The 20,139-nt window shown below is 44.8% G+C and overlaps 10 non-coding genes across 10 annotated transcripts; 5 read left to right on the top strand and 5 right to left on the bottom strand.

Moving 5' to 3' along the window:
* Window positions 1-148: 148 nt before the first annotated feature.
* LOC135035125 (U1 spliceosomal RNA) lies at window positions 149-311 on the bottom strand. The gene has a single exon (XR_010230203.1). It is a non-coding gene; the product is annotated as a U1 spliceosomal RNA (small nuclear RNA).
* A 152-nt stretch (window positions 312-463) lies between these two features.
* Window positions 464-627, bottom strand: LOC135035163 (U1 spliceosomal RNA). Its single transcript, XR_010230235.1, has one exon. It is a non-coding gene; the product is annotated as a U1 spliceosomal RNA (small nuclear RNA).
* A 671-nt stretch (window positions 628-1,298) lies between these two features.
* Window positions 1,299-1,461, bottom strand: LOC135035127 (U1 spliceosomal RNA). Its single transcript, XR_010230205.1, has one exon. It is a non-coding gene; the product is annotated as a U1 spliceosomal RNA (small nuclear RNA).
* Window positions 1,462-4,380: 2,919 nt separating this feature from the next.
* LOC135035102 (U1 spliceosomal RNA) lies at window positions 4,381-4,543 on the bottom strand. The gene has a single exon (XR_010230184.1). It is a non-coding gene; the product is annotated as a U1 spliceosomal RNA (small nuclear RNA).
* Window positions 4,544-4,687: 144 nt separating this feature from the next.
* LOC135035146 (U5 spliceosomal RNA) lies at window positions 4,688-4,803 on the top strand. The gene has a single exon (XR_010230217.1). It is a non-coding gene; the product is annotated as a U5 spliceosomal RNA (small nuclear RNA).
* Window positions 4,804-5,073: 270 nt separating this feature from the next.
* LOC135035149 (U5 spliceosomal RNA) lies at window positions 5,074-5,189 on the top strand. Its single transcript, XR_010230219.1, has one exon. It is a non-coding gene; the product is annotated as a U5 spliceosomal RNA (small nuclear RNA).
* Window positions 5,190-5,475: 286 nt separating this feature from the next.
* LOC135035155 (U5 spliceosomal RNA) lies at window positions 5,476-5,591 on the top strand. The gene has a single exon (XR_010230226.1). It is a non-coding gene; the product is annotated as a U5 spliceosomal RNA (small nuclear RNA).
* Window positions 5,592-5,865: 274 nt separating this feature from the next.
* Window positions 5,866-5,981, top strand: LOC135035151 (U5 spliceosomal RNA). The gene has a single exon (XR_010230221.1). It is a non-coding gene; the product is annotated as a U5 spliceosomal RNA (small nuclear RNA).
* Window positions 5,982-6,256: 275 nt separating this feature from the next.
* LOC135035157 (U5 spliceosomal RNA) lies at window positions 6,257-6,372 on the top strand. The gene has a single exon (XR_010230228.1). It is a non-coding gene; the product is annotated as a U5 spliceosomal RNA (small nuclear RNA).
* A 12,306-nt stretch (window positions 6,373-18,678) lies between these two features.
* TRNAN-AUU (transfer RNA asparagine (anticodon AUU)) lies at window positions 18,679-18,752 on the bottom strand. The gene has a single exon. It is a non-coding gene; the product is annotated as a tRNA-Asn (tRNA).
* Window positions 18,753-20,139: the final 1,387 nt, after the last annotated feature.

Consider the following 20,139-nt stretch of genomic DNA (forward strand, 5'->3'; position numbering starts at 1 on the left):
CTGTAGTTTGCATTGTGTATTGGAAGGCACAAAGTAAGCAGACGGGAGAAGTAAGGATAGTGCGCAAGGCCATAGAATGGAGCGGCTTAAGAAAAGAGAAGTGGAAACAGACAGCAAACTAGGCTGGAGAGAGACCTGAGACAAAGAGATCTGAATTATACGAGAGCCGACCAGGGGAAACACAAATTATGCAGTCAAGTTTCCCACATTTGGGGAAATCGCAGGGGCAGCACATCCAGAGTGCAATGGGTGAGCCTTGCCCTGGGAGAAGCACCTTCATGATTATAGTATCTCACCTGGCAGGTAAGTAGAAGTTGGGCTAGAGCTGGGGAGGGTCGCTGCTCGGGCACACCCCTGTCAAGTGAAGGAGATCCAACTGAGGCAGCACAAGGGAACTCTCGAAAGAAGAACAAGGCTAGAGGAAGATCTGAAACAAATAAATCTGACTTTTACCAGAGCTGACCAGAGGAAAGCACAAACACAGTCCCCCACTACCACAAATAATGCAGTTGAGTTTCCCACATTTGGGGAAATCACAGGGGTCAGCATACCCAGAATGCAATGAATGAACCTCACCCTGGGAGAACAATCTTCAAGACCATGGTCTCTCCTATGCAAAATAAGTATGATTTGGGATAGGGCTGGGGAGGGCCGCTGCTCAGGCGCATCTCTGTCAAGTAAAGGAGATTCAACTGAGGCAGCACAAGGGAACTCTCATCTGGGGACAACAACTGCAGGGAGAACACATATTTTCAGATGAACATGGGAGGGCAGAAGGCTGCCTAATACTGAAGCACCCCCAAACAACAAACCAAATGCAACAACTAGTGCAAACATTCCTGGGGGAAGGCCTGCAGCAGATGGATTTGCATATGGTGATGCCATCCAAGCAGTGGGTCAAAGTTGGCTTCAACCCTCATCTGCATATGAAAAGAGAAAAGGGGCGTGCAGGGCATGGCGGCCTTTTGCGGCGCTTGGCTGACCCCTAGTTCGCATTACACACCTCCACCCTCCTTCGGTGTGGGGCTCATGTTGGCTATGCCCCAGCCCCTGAAGCATTCAAGCTGATTTCTTGCAGCAGCTGGGCACTGTAACTGCTCCAGAGCTGCTCTGTACGGCAAGTAAAAGGGTGTGGGCCCTGCAGCACTACCTGTAGTTTGCATTGTGCGTTGGAAGGCACGAAGTAAGCAGACGGGAGAAGTCAGGATAGTGCGCAAGGGCATAGAAGGGAGCGGCTCAAGAAAAGAGAAGTGGAAACAGACAGCAAACTAGGCTGGAGAGAGACCTGCGACAAAGAGATCTGAATTATACGAGAGCCGACCAAGGGAAACACAAATTATGCAGTCAAGTTTCCCACATTTGGGGAAATCGCAGGGGCAGCACAACCAGAGTGCAATGGGTGAGCCTTGCCCTGGGAGAAGCACCTACATGATCATAGTATCTCACCTGGCAGGTAAGTAGGAGTTGGGCTAGAGCTGGGGAGGGTCGCTGCTCGGGTACCCCCCTGTCAAGTGAAAGAGATCCAACTGAGGCAGCACAAGGGAACTCTCGAAAGAAGAACAAGGCTAGAGGAAGATCTGAGATAAAGAAATCTGATTTTTACCCGAGCTGACCAGAGGAAAGCACAAACACAGTCCCCCACTACCACAAATAATGCAGTCGAGTTTCCCACATTTGGGGAAATCACAGGGGTCTAGAGATTCACAAGAAGAAAAGTCCCTGTATTGGGCACACGCGGACAAATATACTTACTTAAAGTCAAATATCTGTTACGATAGATGACCACTAATTTTAAAATATAACTTTTATTATTATTACTTAAGACATTAGCGAAATATAGTGCATGTGAATTGTGATTAACGTGAATGAATTTATGTGAATAAATTTAATAAAGTGAATTAAAAAGCTTCGCCACTGTAATGATGTATTTCTTCACTGTCTCCAATGTTTTAAACAGTGTTTGAGTGTTAGTAACAACTATAGTTGCCAGATGTCTTGCAATGATACATTTGTATCCAGGAGTAAACAACTCCTACATGTGACTTAATAATACCACCACTTATGTAATTTTGACTTCGTATTGACAGTGTGCGCATCACTGACTATATTTTGCGATAATTAAATGGTGGGCCACAATATCTAGTTGCCTCCTCTGAATAGTGTATTGATTGCTTTGCTGCTAGCGGGATAATATCCCTGTGCCTCTGTCCTAAATGATTATATGATACTTTGTGTGTTATTTTCTCCTTGAAATGCCCTTATAGCTGTCTGACAGAAAATTCTCAGACAGATGGGGCTGGAAATTATTCTCTACACATGTGTATCTTTGATAATAGTCTTTACTATATGGGAGTGGGTCCTATATCGACATCACTTGCACATATGTTTATTATGCATTTACCATACAGTCACTGTTTTTTTATGATTTTACTCAACATCTGTTATGCACATGTGTAGTTTGTTGAACAATTTTTACCAAATACTTGTCCTTAATGTTCAAGCAATTGTGTCTTTAATATCACAGCCAAAGTGCTCATAAGGCAATCACCCCTATATATTATGACATTTCCTTATATCCCATTTACCACTTTTATAATAGGGCAGTTAGTTATTCAATATTGTATGCAGTGCATATGTTTCTAATAATAGACAGTGCCTGTTAATTCATCCACACTATAGCTGGGATTAATATGTGTCCCCTCTATAGTCTGCCACTACTACATAAAGTGTTGTCGGGCCGGCACAGTGGGATTTTATAAACTTTTTTCCAGTGCAGTGAAGACGTCAGTTCCTTCCCGCAGTGTATATCAGCGGGAGCAAGTGACAATATAGTGTCCCCTTAATATTTGGCTGTTTTTGTATTAAGTATTAGGGTCAGCACACTGAGACCTTAATAGAAAGTCCCAGTGTAGCAATGCCCTCAATTCCTTCCCACACGGTATGTCTGCAGGAAGCCGCTAGCCGCGGCTCTCCCGTATGAGACCACCCGTGTGGCTAAGTATACTGTGTAGCGGCCGTCTCCCGTGTAATCAGCACACAGGGGAACCCGCAGCAGCAGCACTGATTCTAGCCACGTGGCCAGGTATACTATGTAGCGGTCGTCTCCCGTGCAATCAGCACATAGGGGGACCCGCTGCAGCAGCACTAATTTTAGCCGTGTGGCTAGGTACACTATACAGCGGCCGTCTCCCGTGCAATCAGCACACAGGGGGACCCGCTGCAGCAGCACTAATTTTAGCCATGTGGCTAAGTACTGTATACAGCGGCCGTCTCCCGTGCAATCAGCACACAGGGGGACCCGCTGCAGCAGCACTAATTTTAGCCGTGTGGCTAAGTACAGTATACAGCGGCAGTCTCCCGTGCAATCAGCACACAGGGGGACCCGCTGCAGCAGCACTAATTTTAGCCGTGTGGCTAAGTACACTATACAGCGGCCGTCTCCCGTGCAATCAGCACACGGGGGGACCCGCTGTAGCAGCACTAATTCTAGAGGCAATATTTAAACAAGCTAGGCAAACAATAGTTGTACAGTGGCTAAACTACAATAAAAGAACACATAGTGAACGTGTCCGATCCCTAACGATCGTTTCGCATTTGCTTATTCATAGGAAAAACTCACAGGGGTCAGCATACCCAGAATGCAATGAATGAACCTCACACTGGGAGAACAATCTTCATGACCATGGTATCGCCTATGCAAAATAAGTATGATTTGGGATAGGGCTGGGGAGGGCCGCTGCTCAGGCACATCTCTGTCAAGTAAAGGAGATTCAACTGAGGCAGCACAAGGGAACTCTCATCTGGGGACAACAACTGCAGGGAGAACACATATTTTCAGATGAACATGGGAGGGCAGAAGGCTGCCTAATACTGAAGCACCCCCAAACAACAAACCAAATGCAACAACTAGTGCAAGCATTCCTGGGGGAAGGCCTGCAGCAGATGGATTTGCATATGGTGATGTCATCCAAACAGTGGGTCAAAGTTGGCTTCAACCCTCGTCTGCATATGAAAAGAGACAAGGGGCGTGCAGGGCATGGCGGCCTTTTGCGGCGCTTGGATGACCCCTAGTTCGCATTACACACCTCCACCCTCCTTCGGTGTGGGGCTCATGTTGGCTATGCCCCAGCCCCTGAAGCATTCAAGCTGATTTCTTGCAGCAGCTGGGCACTGTAACTGCTCCAGAGACGCTCTGTAAGGCAAGTAAAAGGGTGTGGGCCCTGCAGCACTACCTGTAGTTTGCATTGTGCGTTGGAAGGCACGAAGTAAGCAGACGGGAGAAGTCAGGATAGTGCGCAAGGGCATAGAAGGGAGCGGCTCAAGAAAAGAGAAGTGGAAACAGACAGCAAACTAGGCTGGAGAGAGACCTGAGACAAAGAGATCTGAATTATACGAGAGCCGACCAGGGGAAACACAAATTATGCAGTCAAGTTTCCCACATTTGGGGAAATCGCAGAAGCAGCACACCCAGAGTGCAATGGGTGAGCCTTGCCCTGGGAGAAGCACCTTCATGATCATAGTATCTCACCTGGCAGGTAAGTAGGAGTTGGGCTAGAGCTGGGGAGGGTCGCTGCTCGAGCATCCCCCTGTCAAGTAAAGGAGATTCAACTGAGTCAGCACAAAGGAACTCTCATCTGGGGACAACAACTGCAGGGAGAACACATATTTTCAGATAAAAATCTTGGTCATGCTCTGGTTTCTCTTCAGAACGAACAAATCTTTCGCCTTTTACTAAAGATTTCCGTGGAGAGGAGCAAAACCGAGTTTTATCTCAATTTTTGCATGCCCCATCTTTTTGGGGTTTCTTTTATCGGTTTAAAGATAGAATGAGTGTGCTTTAATGTAAGCTCATTTGCATAGAAATGACAGTAAATGTTTGTTTCTTTTCAAACAGAACTTTCTTGACCATGCTACTTGATTGAAAGATCTGGGAGCACATGGAATACAGTACAAACCATGCTTATAGCAAGGAGAAGACAGGTGAGAAATCTGCTTTCTTTCAAATTGGGCGCTCACTTTGATCTGAATGAGGACTGCTGGCACGGCACTCAGGCGACAGGTGGAATCTTGGTCATGCTCTGGTTTCTCTTCAGAACGAACAAATCTTTCGCCTTTTACTAAAGATTTCTGTGGAGAGGAGCAAAACTGAGCTTTATCTCAATTTTTGCATGCCCCATATTATTGGGGTTTCTTTTATCAGATTAAAGACAGAACGAGTGTGCTTTCTTGTTAGCTTTAATGTAAGTTTATTTGCATAACAATGACAATAAATGTCTGTTTCTTTTCAAGCAGAACTTTCTTGACCATACTAATTGCTTGAAAGATCTGGGAGCACATGGAAAAGAGTACAAACCATGCTTATAGCAAGGGGAAGTCTGGTGAGAAATCTGCTTTCTTTCTTTCAAATTGGGTGCTCATTTTGAGCTGAATGAGGACTGCTGGCATGGCACTCAGGCGACAGGTGGAATCTTAGTCATGCTCTGGTTTCTCTTCAGAACGAACAAATCTTTCGCCTTTTATTAAAGATTTCCGTGGAGAGGAGCAAAACTGAGTTTTATCTCAATTTTTGCATGCCCCGTCTTATTGGGGTTTCTTTTATCAGTTTAAAGATAGAACGAGTGTGCTTTAATGTAAGCTCATTTGCATAGAAATGACAGTAAATGTTTGTTTCTTTTCAAACAAAACTTTCTTGACTATACTAATTGCTTGAAAGATCTGGGAGCACATGGAAAAGAGTACAAACCATGTTTATAGCAAGGGGAAGCCTGGTGAGAAATCTGCTTTCTTTCTTTCAAATTGGGTGCTCACTTTGAGCTGAATGAGGACTGCTGGCATGGCACTCAGGCGACAGGTAGAATCTTGGTCATGCTCTGGTTTCTCTTCAGAACGAACAAATCTTTCGCTTTTTACTAAAGATTTCCGTGGAGAGGAGCAAAACTGAGTTTTATCTCAATTTTTGCATGCCCCATCTTATTGGGGTTTTATTTTATCGGTTTAAAGATAGAACGAGTGTGCTTTAATGTAAGCTCATTTGCATAGAAATGACAGTAAATGTTTGTTTCTTTTCAAACAGAACTTTCTTGACCACACTAATTGTTTGAAAGATCTGGGAGCACATGGAAAAGAGTACAAACCATGTTTATAGCAAGGGGAAGCCTGGTGAGAAATCTGCTTTCTTTCATTCAAATTGGGTGCTCACTTTGAGCTGAATGAGAACTGCTGGCATGGCACTCAGGCGACAGGTGGAATCTTGGTCATGCTCTGGTTTCTCTTCAGAACTAACAAATATTTCGCCTTTTATTAAAGATTTCCGTGGAGAGGAGCAAAACTGAGTTTTATCTCAATTTTTGCATGCCCCATATTATTGGGGTTTCTTTTATCAGTTTAAAGACAGAACGAGTGTGCTTTCTTGTTAGCTTTAATGTAAGTTTATTTGCATAACAATGACAGTAAATGTTTGTTTCTTTTCAAACAGAACTTTCTTGACCATGCTACTTGCTTGAAAGATCTGGGAGCACATGGAAAACAGTACAAACCATGCAGTATCACAAGAGCCTTTATTTGATCTTTCATGAAGATAGAGCAGAATTGAGGACACGTCAACAATTTCTGCCAAAGGTGGTTCATCTTTCCACATGGTGTCTTTGGCCACTGACACCTTCGTTGAGTCAAAGTCTCTGGCTGTGGTCAGAACTTTGAAAATTTATGTCACCAGAACGGTTCAGATTAGGAAAACAGAGGCTCTGTTTGTCCTGTATGCTCCCAACAGGATTGGGTGTCCTGCTTCCATGCAGACCATTATGCGCTGGATCTGTGGTAAGATTCAGCATGCTCATTCCACGGCAGGATTGCCGTTACTGAATTAGGTGAAGACCCATTCTACTAGAAAGGTGGGTTCATCCTGGGCAGCTGGTCGGGGAGTCTCGGCATTGCAACTTTGCAGAGCAGCTATTTAGTAAACACTTTTGCTGAGTTTTACAAGTTTGATACCTTGGCTGATGATAACCTCAAGTTGGGTCATTCGGTGCTGCAGAGTCGTACGCACTCTCCCACCCGTTCAAGAGCTTTGGTATAACCCCATGGTTCTTAATGTGACCCCAGCATCCTCTAGGTCGTATGAGAAAATAGGATTTTAATACCTACCGGTAAATCCTTTTCTCTTAGTACGTAGAGGATGCTGGGCACCCGTCCCAGTCCATACTGTGTCTGCAGTTATTACTTGTGGTTATACACATGTTGTGTTACGGTTCTGGTCAGCTTTTTGCTGCAATTGTTCATGCCGTTGGCTTGTGTTCTGTTGAATGCCACGTTCTGCGGCATGCTTAAGGTGTGAGCTGGTAAGATGCTCACCTTAGTTTAACAATAAATCCTTTCCTCGAAATGTCCGTCTCCCTGGGCACAGTTCCTATAACTGGATTCTGGAGGAGGGGCAAAGAGGGAGGAGCCAGTTCACACCCTTTGAAAGTCTTAAAGTGCCCATGTCTCTTGCGGATCCCGTATATACCCCATGGTTCTTAATGTGACCCCAGCATCCTCTATGGACTAAGAAAAAAGGATGCCCTTGTGTACTATCCTGACTTCTCCTCCCGTCTGCTTACTTTGTGCCTTCCAACGCACAATGCGAACTACAGGTGGTGCTGCAGGGCCCACACCCTTTTACTTGCCTTACAGAGCAGCTCTGGAGCTGTTACAGTGCCCAGCTGTTGCAAGAAATCAGCATGAATGCTTCAGGGGATGGGGCATGGCCAACATGAGCCCCACACCAAAGGAGGGTGGGGGTGTTTAATGCGAACTAGGGGTCATCCAAGCACTGCAAAAGGCCGCCATGCCCTGCATGCCCCTTTTCTCTTTTTATATGCAGATGAGGGTTCCAGCCAACTTTGGCCCACTGCTTGGATGACATCACCGTATGCAAATCCGTCTGCTGCAGACCTTCCCCCAGGAATGCTTGTACTAGTTGTTGGATATGGTTTGATATTTGATGGTGCTTAAGTATTAGGCAGCCTTCCGCCCTCCCATGTTCATCTGAAAAGATGTGGTCTCCCTGCAGTTGTTGTCCCCAGACGAGAGTTCCCTTGTGCTTCCTCAGTTGAATCTCCTTAACTTGACGGGGGAGGGGCTGCCCGAGCTGCCACCCTCCCCAGCCCTATCCCAACTCATACTTATTTTACATATTAGATCTCTTGATCATGAAGATTGTTCTCACAGGGTGAGGTTCATCCATTATATTTTAAAATAGGAAGGTACAAATTACATATTTGAATTGCATCTATGTGCTGGATTCAAATGCCCCCCCCCTTCCTTTCTCAATTGTGCCCGTCAGCAGCTATTCTTAGGTTGCTGCCAATGGGTGTGACACATTAATTTCTTCTGTGGGGTACACTGGACTCCACAAGGATTCACATTGGGGTGTAGAGTAGGATCTTGATCTGAGGCACCAACCGGCTCAAAGCTTTTGACTGTTCCCAAGATGCTCAGCGCATCCTCCTCTATAACCCCGCTTCCATGAACAGGGAGTTCAGTTTGTAGTTGGTGCCTTCAGTAGCAGGCCACTTAACAGGGGCCTGCCTCAGGCAGCCTATTCTTAGCTATTAATTTTGACAAGAAAAGAAGAACTTGTTTTATGATAATCTACAAGGGCTGCAGCAGGCTAGGTCTAATAGACATCTTTACTGCAGCTTCATCACTCCCAGCGGCGCTGTATACTCCCGTGCCCTGGTTGCTGGGTCACTGCAGCGGAGGCTCCGGTTTCTTCCTAAGGTCAGTCACACACACACACCGCCCTTCCGGATCACGAGGCCGCTGATAAAGGGGAGCGTGGCCGTAGGGGGTGGGCCGTGTGCGCACTGGGGTGGACACTGATTACTGGGCAGCCGCTCCACTAGCCACCAGGTACAGTTAAGGAGCACAGGTCTGGGGGTTTTTCTCCTATATTAACCCAATTTTGTACTGCCCGCAGCGCATTGTGATTGGTAATAGGGCCTGATTCAGGTTGGATTGCAATCACAATAAGCGATCCAACTGCAAAAATTGCTAAGAGCATATGCATGTGCCTGCATGCGATCGCCTCTGCCTGTCAATCGGGGCAGGGGGGGAGAGTGGGGTCAGCAACACTCCATTTCCAAGTCAGGGATGGAGCAGTGCGGGGGCAAGGCTTCAAAATGGGGTCTGCAATGGAGGAGACACAGGGGGCGTGGTCACAGCGGCTGTATGACATCACATTCAGCCGCTGTGATCACAAAAATGGTGGCGGCTTCCTGCGCGCACATACAGTCTGCACCAGCAGGAGGCTACACCATTGTTTATGATCACGCTGAACTGCAGTGCGACTGCAATTACAGCATGGTCAAGAAGGGAGGTGTCATACTGGGTGGCCATGCCCTGTCACTGTGCAGGAGCCAGCACCGCTTACACACTAGTCCCCGGGTGCAGCCCCCAACCCCCGGGACACCCGGAGCAACAAAATGTAGATTCAGGCCACCAGGCCACGCCCCTACCTATGAAATCATGCCTCCTTTTTACCATTGCGCTGCTTATTTGCACGCACTGCATTACAATCTCCCTCGCCACCTCTCTGGGTGTCACCAGTGATAGTGACACCTCTGCCATGCTTGTAGCAGCTGGTCCAAAGATCTATGCCTCAAGCCCTGAGTGTTTGCCCTTGTGACTTGTTGATCATGATAGCGAAGCAGATGCTTACAGAAAACTGCAGGGGCTTAGATTGAAAATAAAAAAAATTGATGGGTATAAGGTAGAGAGGAGCGGGTTCGGTTCTCCGAGAACCGAATTCCCCACGAACTCCACGTTGTTTACACTGGTCTGAGGTAGAGATGAGCGGGTTCGGTTCCTCGGAATCCGAACCCGCCCGAACTTCATGTTTTTTTTCACGGGTCCGAGCGACTCGGATCTTCCCGCCTTGCTCGGTTAACCCGAGCGCGCCCGAACGTCATCATGACGCTGTCGGATTCTCGCGAGGCTCGGATTCTATCGCGAGACTCGGATTCTATATAAGGAGCCGCGCGTCGCCGCCATTTTCACTCGTGCATTGAGATTGATAGGGAGAGGACGTGTCTGGCGTCCTCTCCATTAGAATAGAGATAGATTAGATAGAGAGAGAGAGATTGTGCAGAGTCGCAGACAGAGTTAGTTTACCACAGTCAGTGACCAGTGCAGTTGCTAGTTAACTTTTATTTAATATAATATATCCGTTCACTTCTCTCTGCTATATCCGTTCTCTGCCTGAAAAAAAAAACGATACACAGCACAGTCAGTCACACAGTGTGACTCAGTCTGTGTGCACTCAGCTCAGCCCAGTGTGCTGCACAGTCATCAATGTATAAATTAAAAGCTTATAATTAATTGTGGGGGAGACTGGGGAGCACTGCAGGTTGTTAGCAGGAGCCAGGAGTACAATTATATAAATTAACAGTGCACACTTTTGCTGCAGGAGTGGTGACCAGTGCCTGACCACCAGTATAGTATTGTTGTATACTACTAATATCTCTTTAAATATCAACCAGTCTATATTAGCAGCAGACACAGTACAGTGCGGTAGTTCACGGCTGTGGCTACCTCTGTGTCGGCACACGGCAGGCAGTCCGTCCGACCAGAATTGTATTATTTATTATTATATACCTACCACCTAACCGTGGTTTTTTTTTCATTCTTTATACCGTCATAGTGTCATCCTAATTGTTACGAGTATACTACTATCTCTTTATCAACCAGTGTACAGTGCGGTAGTTCACGGCTGTGGCTACCTCTGTGTCGGCACACGGCAGGCAGTCCGTCCGACCAGAATTGTATTATTTATTATTATATACCTACCACCTAACCGTGGTTTTTTTTTTCATTCTTTATACCGTCATAGTGTCATCCTAATTGTTACGAGTATACTACTATCTCTTTATCAACCAGTGTACAGTGCGGTAGTTCACGGCTGTGGCTACCTCTGTGTCGGCACACGGCAGGCAGTCCGTCCGACCAGAATTGTATTATTTATTATTATATACCTACCACCTAACCGTGGTTTTTTTTTTCATTCTTTATACCGTCATAGTGTCATCCTAATTGTTACGAGTATACTACTATCTCTTTATCAACCAGTGTACAGTGCGGTAGTTCACGGCTGTGGCTACCTCTGTGTCGGCACACGGCAGGCAGTCCGTCCGACCAGAATTGTATTATTTATTATTATATACCTACCACCTAACCGTGGTTTTTTTTTCATTCTTTATACCGTCATAGTGTCATCCTAATTGTTACGAGTATACTACTATCTCTTTATCAACCAGTGTACAGTGCGGTAGTTCACGGCTGTGGCTACCTCTGTGTCGGCACACGGCAGGCAGTCCGTCCGACCAGAATTGTATTATTTATTATTATATACCTACCACCTAACCGTGGTTTTTTTTTCATTCTTTATACCGTCATAGTGTCATCCTAATTGTTACGAGTATACTACTATCTCTTTATCAACCAGTGTACAGTGCGGTAGTTCACGGCTGTGGCTACCTCTGTGTCGGCACACGGCAGGCAGTCCGTCCGACCAGAATTGTATTATTTATTATTATATACCTACCACCTAACCGTGGTTTTTTTTTTCATTCTTTATACCGTCATAGTGTCATCCTAATTGTTACGAGTATACTACTATCTCTTTATCAACCAGTGTACAGTGCGGTAGTTCACGGCTGTGGCTACCTCTGTGTCGGCAGTCGGCAGGCAGTCCGTCCATCCATAATTGTATTATTATTATAATATATACCACCTAACCGTGGTTTTTTTTCCATTCTTTATACCGTCGTCATAGTGTCATACTAGTTGTTACGAGTATACTACTATCTCTTTATCAACCAGTGTACAGTGCGGTAGTTCACGGCTGTGGCTACCTCTGTGTCGGCACACGGCAGGCAGTCCGTCCGACCAGAATTGTATTATTTATTATTATATACCTACCACCTAACCGTGTTTTTTTTTTCATTCTTTATACCGTCATAGTGTCATCCTAATTGTTACGAGTATACTACTATCTCTTTATCAACCAGTGTACAGTGCGGTAGTTCACGGCTGTGGCTACCTCTGTGTCGGCAGTCGGCAGGCAGTCCGTCCATCCATAATTGTATTATTATTATAATATATACCACCTAACCGTGGTTTTTTTTCCATTCTTTATACCGTCGTCATAGTGTCATACTAGTTGTTACGAGTATACTACTATCTCTTTATCAACCAGTGTACAGTGCGGTAGTTCACGGCTGTGGCTACCTCTGTGTCGGCAGTCGGCAGGCAGTCCGTCCATCCATAATTGTATTATTATTATAATATATACCACCTAACCGTGGTTTTTTTTTCATTCTTTATACCGTCGTCATAGTGTCATACTAGTTGTTACGAGTATACTACTATCTCTTTATCAACCAGTGTACAGTGCGGTAGTTCACGGCTGTGGCTACCTCTGTGTCGGCAGTCGGCAGGCAGTCCGTCCATCCATAATTGTATTATTATTATAATATATACCACCTAACCGTGGTTTTTTTTCCATTCTTTATACCGTCGTCATAGTGTCATACTAGTTGTTACGAGTATACTACTATCTCTTTATCAACCAGTGTACAGTGCGGTAGTTCACGGCTGTGGCTACCTCTGTGTCGGCAGTCGGCAGGCAGTCCGTCCATCCATAATTGTATTATTATTATAATATATACCACCTAACCGTGGTTTTTTTATACCACCTAACCGTGGCAGTCCGTCCATAATTGTATACTAGTATCCAATCCATCCATCTCCATTGTTTACCTGAGGTGCCTTTTAGTTCTGCCTATAAAATATGGAGAACAAAAAAGTTGAGGTTCCAAAATTAGGGAAAGATCAAGATCCACTTCCACCTCGTGCTGAAGCTGCTGCCACTAGTCATGGCCGAGACGATGAAATGCCAGCAACGTCGTCTGCCAAGGCCGATGCCCAATGTCATAGTACAGAGCATGTCAAATCCAAAACACCAAATATCAGAAAAAAAAGGACTCCAAAACCTAAAATAAAATTGTCGGAGGAGAAGCGTAAACTTGCCAATATGCCATTTACCACACGGAGTGGCAAGGAACGGCTGAGGCCCTGGCCTATGTTCATGGCTAGTGGTTCAGCTTCACATGAGGATGGAAGCACTCAGCCTCTCGCTAGAAAACTGAAAAGACTCAAGCTGGCAAAAGCACCGCAAAGAACTGTGCGTTCTTTGAAATCCCAAATCCACAAGGAGAGTCCAATTGTGTCGTTTGCGATGCCTGACCTTCCCAACACTGGACGTGAAGAGCATGCGCCTTCCACTATTTGCATGCCCCCTGCAAGTGCTGGAAGGAGCACCCGCAGTCCAGTTCCTGATAGTCAGATTGAAGATGTCAGTGTTGAAGTACACCAGGATGAGGAGGATATGGGTGTTGCTGGTGCTGGGGAGGAAATTGACCAGGAGGATTCTGATGGTGAGGTGGTTTGTTTAAGTCAGGCACCCGGGGAGACACCTGTTGTCCGTGGGAGGAATATGGCCGTTGACATGCCAGGTGAAAATACCAAAAAAATCAGCTCTTCGGTGTGGAGGTATTTCACCAGAAATGCGGACAACAGGTGTCAAGCCGTGTGTTCCCTTTGTCAAGCTGTAATAAGTAGGGGTAAGGACGTTAACCACCTCGGAACATCCTCCCTTATACGTCACCTGCAGCGCATTCATAATAAGTCAGTGACAAGTTCAAAAACTTTGGGTGACAGCGGAAGCAGTCCACTGACCAGTAAATCCCTTCCTCTTGTAACCAAGCTCACGCAAACCACCCCACCAACTCCCTCAGTGTCAATTTCCTCCTTCCCCAGGAATGCCAATAGTCCTGCAGGCCATGTCACTGGCAAGTCTGACGAGTCCTTTCCTGCCTGGGATTCCTCCGATGCATCCTTGCGTGTAACGCCTACTGCTGCTGGCGCTGCTGTTGTTGCCGCTGGGAGTCGATGGTCATCCCAGAGGGGAAGTCGTAAGCCCACTTGTACTACTTCCAGTAAGCAATTGACTGTTCAACAGTCCTTTGCGAGGAAGATGAAATATCACAGCAGTCATCCTACTGCAAAGCGGATAACTGAGTCCTTGACAACTATGTTGGTGTTAGACGTGCGTCCGGTATCCGCCGTTAGTTCACAGGGAACTAGACAATTTATTGAGGCAGTGTGCCCCCGTTACCAAATACCATCTAGGTTCCACTTCTCTAGGCAGGCGATACCGAGAATGTACACGGACGTCAGAAAAAGACTCACCAGTGTCCTAAAAAATGCAGTTGTACCCAATGTCCACTTAACCACGGACATGTGGACAAGTGGAGCAGGGCAGGGTCAGGACTATATGACTGTGACAGCCCACTGGGTAGATGTATGGACTCCCGCCGCAAGAACAGCAGCGGCGGCACCAGTAGCAGCATCTCGCAAACGCCAACTCTTTCCTAGGCAGGCTACGCTTTGTATCACCGCTTTCCAGAATACGCACACAGCTGAAAACCTCTTACGGCAACTGAGGAAGATCATCGCGGAATGGCTTACCCCAATTGGACTCTCCTGTGGATTTGTGGCATCGGACAACGCCAGCAATATTGTGTGTGCATTAAATATGGGCAAATTCCAGCACGTCCCATGTTTTGCACATACCTTGAATTTGGTGGTGCAGAATTTTTTAAAAAACGACAGGGGCGTGCAAGAGATGCTGTCGGTGGCCAGAAAAATTGCGGGACACTTTCGGCGTACAGGCACCACGTACAGAAGACTGGAGCACCACCAAAAACTACTGAACCTGCCCTGCCATCATCTGAAGCAAGAAGTGGTAACGAGGTGGAATTCAACCCTCTATATGCTTCAGAGGTTGGAGGAGCAGCAAAAGGCCATTCAAGCCTATACAATTGAGCACGATATAGGAGATGGAATGCACCTGTCTCAAGTGCAGTGGAGAATGATTTCAACGTTGTGCAAGGTTCTGATGCCCTTTGAACTTGCCACACGTGAAGTCAGTTCAGACACTGCCAGCCTGAGTCAGGTCATTCCCCTCATCAGGCTTTTGCAGAAGAAGCTGGAGGCATTGAAGAAGGAGCTAACACGGAGCGATTCCGCTAGGCATGTGGGACTTGTGGATGCAGCCCTTAATTCGCTTAACAAGGATTCACGGGTGGTCAATCTGTTGAAATCAGAGCACTACATTTTGGCCACCGTGCTCGATCCTAGATTTAAAGCCTACCTTGGATCTCTCTTTCCGGCAGACACAGGTCTGCTGGGGTTGAAAGACCTGCTGGTGACAAAATTGTCAAGTCAAGCGGAACGCGACCTGTCAACATCTCCTCCTTCACATTCTCCCGCAACTGGGGGTGCGAGGAAAAGGCTTAGAATTCCGAGCCCACCCGCTGGCGGTGATGCAGGGCAGTCTGGAGCGACTGCTGATGCTGACATCTGGTCCGGACTGAAGGACCTGACAACGATTACGGACATGTCGTCTACTGTCACTGCATATGATTCTCTCAACATTGATAGAATGGTGGAGGATTATATGAGTGACCGCATCCAAGTAGGCACGTCACACAGTCCGTACTTATACTGGCAGGAAAAAGAGGCAATTTGGAGGCCCTTGCACAAACTGGCTTTATTCTACCTAAGTTGCCCTCCCACAAGTGTGTACTCCGAAAGAGTGTTTAGTGCCGCCGCTCACCTTGTCAGCAATCGGCGTACGAGGTTACATCCAGAAAATGTGGAGAAGATGATGTTCATTAAAATGAATTATAATCAATTCCTCCGCGGAGACATTGACCAGCAGCAATTGCCTCCACAAAGTACACAGGGAGCTGAGATGGTGGATTCCAGTGGGGACGAATTGATAATCTGTGAGGAGGGGGATGTACACGGTGATATATCGGAGGGTGAAGATGAGGTGGACATCTTGCCTCTGTAGAGCCAGTTTGTGCAAGGAGAGATTAATTGCTTCTTTTTTGGGGGGGGTCCAAACCAACCCGTCATATCAGTCACAGTCGTGTGGCAGACCCTGTCACTGAAATGATGGGTTGGTTAAAGTGTGCATGTCCTGTTTTGTTTATACAACATAAGGGTGGGTGGGAGGGCCCAAGGATAATTCCATCTTGCACCTCTTTTTTCTTTTCTTTTTCTTTGCATCATGTGCTGATTGGGGAGGGTTTTTTGGAAGGGACATCCTGCGTGACACTGCAGTGCCACTCCTAGATGGGCCCGGTGTTTGTGTCGGCCACTAGGGTCGCTAATCTTACTCACACAGTCAGCTACCTCATTGCGCCTCTTTTTTTCTTTGCGTCATGTGCTGTTTGGGGAGGGTTTTTTGGAAGGGCCATCCTGCGTGACACTGCAGTGCCACTCCTAGATGGGCCCGGTGTTTGTGTCGGCCACTAGGGTCGCTTATCTTACTCACACAGCGACCTCGGTGCAAATTTTAGGACTAAAAATAATATTGTGAGGTGTGATGTGTTCAGAATAGGCTGAAAATGAGTGTAAATTATGTTTTTTGAGGTTAATAATACTTTGGGATCAAAATTACCCCCAAATTCTATGATTTAAGCTGTTTTTTAGGGTTTTTTGAAAAAAACACCCGAATCCAAAACACACCCGAATCCGACAAAAAAAATTCGGTGAGGTTTTGCCAAAACGCGGTCGAACCCAAAACACGGCCGCGGAACCGAACCCAAAACCAAAACACAAAACCCGAAAAATTTCCGGCGCTCATCTCTAGTCTGAGGCAGGCTCGGTTGTTCCCGCCAGACTCGGAAAACCTGAACAAGGGAAAATGTCATCATCCCGCTGTCGGATTCTCGCGAGATTCGGATATTATATATAGAGCTGCACGTTGCCGCCATTTTTACTCGTGCATTGAAGAGAGAGCGGAGAGGACGTGGCTATGTTCTCTCAGTGGAAATCTCAATATCAGTGCTCAGTATCAGTGGTTACTTATTGCTGCTCAGTAATACTAGTAGTGTGTCTCTCCTGCTCAGTGTCAGTTCTCAGTAGTATCCTCATCAGTGCTCAGTATCACTGCTCATTGTCTTGTGCTGCATTGTGGTGCTCAGCATACTACAGTACATTACTAATAGTCCAGTGCTGCATCTTGCTGCTCAGTGTCAGTTCTAGTATCCTCATCAGTGCTCACTATCACTGCTCATTGCATTGTGGTGTTCTGTATACTACAGTAATATAGTAACATATAGTAACATAGTTTTTGAGGTTGAATAGAGGCAAATTGCCCATCGTGTTCAACCTGTTTTAAGTTGTGATGATTCTACATACTTGCTGAATAATGTTTTATGACTAGTTAGCTACTATAACTCATGTTACCCCCGGATTAACCTTGTTGATATTTTAAGTATTATAACCTTGGATAGCTTTTTCATTCAGAAATGTATCCATTCCTTTTTTAAATCCAATTACAGAGTCCGCCATTACCACCTTCCCTGGCAGGGAATTCCACATCCTGATTGCCCTAACAGTTAAGAACCCTTTCCTCCATTGCGTTCTGAACTTTCCTCCAGTCGCAGCGAGTGACCACGTGTTCTTTTAATAAATAATTCCTCTGATAACTCTTTGTTATGTATCTTTACATATTTGAAGATATTAATAATATCTCCTCTTAGGCACCTCTTTTCTAGTGTATACATATTCAGCCTAGTAAGTCTTTCCTTATAGTCCAGTACTTTTAGGCCTTTAATCAATTTAGTCTTCAGGATCTCTCGGACTTCCATGAGCAGCAGAGTAGTGCAATGGAAGGATGCTAGGCCCATAACCCAGAGGTCGATTGATCGAAACTATCCTCTGCTATGTGCATTTTTTTTTTATAATTAAAGTAATCAAAAACTGGGATTGATATTTTGGCTCTTTTATTTTTACTTAAAGTACAATAACTTTTATCATTTTAATTTGTTTTAATAGTATATTGACAGCATTGTTTTCTTTAAAAAATGCACTTAATTTTCTTTACCCTATTACTGAAATGGTAATTGACAAAAACAAACTACATTGTCACCAGAAGAGCAATGCAAAATGTACAAGTGATATATTAAAATCATCTTCCATCTTGAATTTCAATGATGCATTGGGACAACAATTTTGTGAGAAACATCTTCACCCATAAAGAAAGATTTTCTTAATTCCTTACCTGTGTGCTGATTAGATATTACCTTGTTTTCACATTAAACAGACTTCCACATGAGAAAGCAGCAAGGATGCAGTAACGTTTATGTTTCCTGGTGTCAACCTGTATTATTTCAGTAGACATTGAAATGAGGATGCATCTTGCTGCCTTTCCAATGTAGCAAGTTTAATTCAGTAATAGGTGAAAAAACATTCCTACAAAGGTGTTAATCAGAGACTTGGCTTTGTGGACACTTTTCAGAGAGCAAATTTGTTAGCATAAAAATAAAGTCAGAAAATGAAGAGCTGTTTAATCACTCAATTGGACTTTTCTGCCAGCATAATTTTTTTTTCTCTGCAACCCACTGCTAAATTGTGCTTCCTAGCTGTTTTTTATAAAATCACTTAATCAAATCTAACTCTGATTACATCAGAGAAGGCCAGGTACCCTACATCATAAGAGGGGGTTTGAAATTTTGACTTGTCTACTTAAAGATCACCAAAATCTGATCACAAGGTCAATTACATCCCTGGATGGGATTGAACCACCAACCTTTTGGTTAATAGCCAAACATGCTAACCGATTGCACCACAGAGACACCTCGTAAAAGTTTATTCTGACAAAGGCTAATAAGCATCAATCTAGAACGTTTCCTAGAAAAACTTTAAAAAGTCAATAATCTGGAGAGTTTTTGTAAGAAACACATTGCTACTTTCCCATGATGAGTGAGTGCTTCAGGATCTCTTGCACTTACATAAGCAGCAGAGTACTGCAACGGAAGCATGCTGGGCCCATAACCCAGAGGTAGGCAGATTGAAACTATCTTCTGCTATATGCATTGTTTTTTGTTAATTAAAGTAATCCAAAACTGGGATTGATATTTTGGCTCTTTTATTTTTACTTAAAGTACAATAACTTTTACCATTTTAATTTGTTTTAATAGTATATTGACAGTATTGTTTTCTTTCAAAAATCCACTTAATTTTCTTTACCCTATTATTAAAATGGTAATTGACAAAAACAAACTACATTGTCACCAGAAGAGCAGTACAAAATGTACAAGTGATATATTAAAATCATCTTTCCAGCTTGAATTTCAATGATGCTTTGGTGCAACAATTTTTTGAGAAACATCTTCACCCATAAAGAAAGATTTTCTTAATTCCTTACCTGTGTGCTGATTAGATATCACCTTGTTTTCACATTAAACAGACTTCCCCATGAGGAAGCAGCAAGGATGCAGTGACGTTTATGTTTCCTGGTGTCAACCTGTATTATTTCAGTAGACATTGAAATGAGGATGCATCTTGCTGCCTTTCCAATGAAGCAAGTTTAATTCAGTAATAGGTGAAAAACCATTCCTACAAAGGTGTTAATCAGAGACTTGGCTTTGTGGACACTTTTCAGAGAGCAAATTTGTTAGCATAAACATAAAATCAGAAAATGAAGAGCTGTTTAATCACTCAATTGGACTTTTCTGCCAGCATAATTTTTTTTCTCTGCAACCCACTGCTAAATTGTGCTTCCTAGCTGTTTTTTATAAAATCACTTAATCAAATCTAACTCTGATTACATCAGAGAAGGCCAGGTACCCTACACCATAAGAGGGAGTTTGACATTTTGACTTGTCTACTTAAAGATTACCAAAATCTAATCACAAGGTCAATTACATCCATGGGTGGGATTGAACCACCAACCTTTTGGTTAATAGCCAAACATGCTAACCGATTGCACCACAGAGACACCTCGTAAAAGTATATACTGACAAAGGCTAATAAGCATTCATCTAGAACGTTTCCCAGAAAAACTTTAAAAAGTCAATAATCTGGAGAGTTTTTGTAAGAAACACATTGGTACTTTCCCATGATGAGTGAGTGCTTCAGGATCTCTTGCACTTACATGAGCAGCAAAGTACTGCAACGGAAGCATGCTGGGCCCATAACCCAGAGGTAGGCAGATTGAAACTATCCTCTGCTATATGCATT

This window comes from Pseudophryne corroboree, unplaced genomic scaffold, assembly GCF_028390025.1.
Source record: "Pseudophryne corroboree isolate aPseCor3 unplaced genomic scaffold, aPseCor3.hap2 scaffold_595, whole genome shotgun sequence".
NCBI classification, from domain to species: domain Eukaryota; kingdom Metazoa; phylum Chordata; class Amphibia; order Anura; family Myobatrachidae; genus Pseudophryne; species Pseudophryne corroboree.